This window comes from Mandrillus leucophaeus, unplaced genomic scaffold, assembly GCF_000951045.1.
Source record: "Mandrillus leucophaeus isolate KB7577 unplaced genomic scaffold, Mleu.le_1.0 Scaffold212, whole genome shotgun sequence".
Taxonomy (NCBI): Eukaryota; Metazoa; Chordata; class Mammalia; order Primates; family Cercopithecidae; genus Mandrillus; species Mandrillus leucophaeus.
In genome coordinates this window covers 1,524,587-1,526,213 of record NW_012102166.1, presented here as the reverse complement: position 1 = coordinate 1,526,213, position 1,627 = coordinate 1,524,587, and the positions used below count along the sequence as shown (strand labels likewise).

General features: G+C 46.0%; 1 pseudogene; it reads right to left on the bottom strand.

Annotated features, from left to right (window-relative positions):
- Positions 1–322, bottom strand: LOC105539957 (annotated as a pseudogene).
- Positions 323–1,627: the final 1,305 nt, after the last annotated feature.

Genomic DNA, 1,627 nt, shown 5'->3' with positions numbered 1-1,627 from the left:
TTAGACTAATTCATTCATGGTGGCTTCAAGCTTTTCCTTATGAGCTCCAGAAAGTTCACCCACTTTTTGTCCCTTCTTAAAAAAACTGGAATGTTGGCATGCATTTATTTGACTTCACACTCTGAAGCAACATCCTGACAGTCATTCACATCTGCTTCAAGGAATACCACGTTGGAATACTTTCCAGAGAGGGGATAAAGAAAGGCTTGATCATTTTGCAAGGCCCATATCACGTGGCTGAGAAGCCATCTACTACAAGTTTATCGCCTGTGGCATCCAAGGCTTCCTAAAAAGCAACCTCGCTCTCGACCTGCTTCACCATCTTGGCTGCTGAGGTCTGACGAGCGGCTGTCTTTTTATTTTTTTCTTTTTAAATAGGAACTGACCGTTTTCATTTGTAGCCTGTTACTCCATAATTCTTTAGGATGTTCAAAGTTGGAGTGACCATATGCCTGTCCCTGTTCCTCTTGACACTCAGTGAGCAGCCATCTGAGTAAGTGGAAGTGTCATATTTGCTCCAGGTATTATGTCAGGAGCCTTAAATCCAGAATTTGCTGGATTGAGTCTTTTAGCCCAATAGTTTGCCACCATTGCCAGATTTGGGAGCATCCGAGAAGAGACCTCAAATCATAATGGGTTGGTGCGGGGCTCCCCCATACTCAAAAAACTGTCCGTGTGTTTTCCAGGCAAGCGTCTCTTTCTCCTTGAATACAACAATCTTGGTTACAACTGATGGCAGTGCAATAGATCGGTCCATACGCTGATCTAAGAACATCTTGATAATACAATATGTTGTCATTCGCACTCTAGCAGCCACTAGTCTATAACCTGGTCGAGTAGCTCTTTTTCCGGGGACTCGAATTCTGTTGTCAAAGCAAAGACCAGTGATCCCACCCACGGTCTCGAATTAAACCAGTTAGTCGCCAGCCCTGCGTTGTAATTGAGCGACAGGTTGGCATCATCCCCGTGTGTTGGTCTTTGGAGAGACACCATCAGGGTCTTGAATCATTTTTGAGCCTGGAGACTATTAGCACGCATTTTATCCCTCAACTCCGCCACTACATTGCCCACCCGGTCACAACCGTGCCGAGGTACAGATGATATCTTGAAGGATGTGAGTTCCGGGTCCTTCCCTTTGAGGATTTCACCATACAGTGCTTTGATTTTGTTCTTTCCACTACTGGAATCGCAACATACAACTCCCTGGAGAGTCCTACAGATAAGAGATTCTCACGTAACGCCTCAAACAAAAAGCAGAGAAACACCTAACTTGCTGTGATGGGGTGAGGTGTGATCAATGGGTTGGATGGAGCATCGATTTGATGCTCTAAATCTCCTACTTGCCCAGTGCCAGGACATGGTTCCTCCACATAGGTTGGGTACTGCCCAAATTTCCCACCTAGCTCAAAGGACTTTCGCCCAGGAAATGGTCATGCAGAGGGAGGTTTGGAGCTGTCCACGGGGTCCTCCATGGTGAACTATAGTGTTGGCTGCGGGAGCGATCGGTTCCTTCGTTGTCTATTTAATTGTGGCGTCAGTTGCTGGCAATATACACAAAAATTGGTGACTTTTACTTTATGTAAATTATACCTCAGCTGGGCACGGCGGCTCATGCCTGAAATCCCAG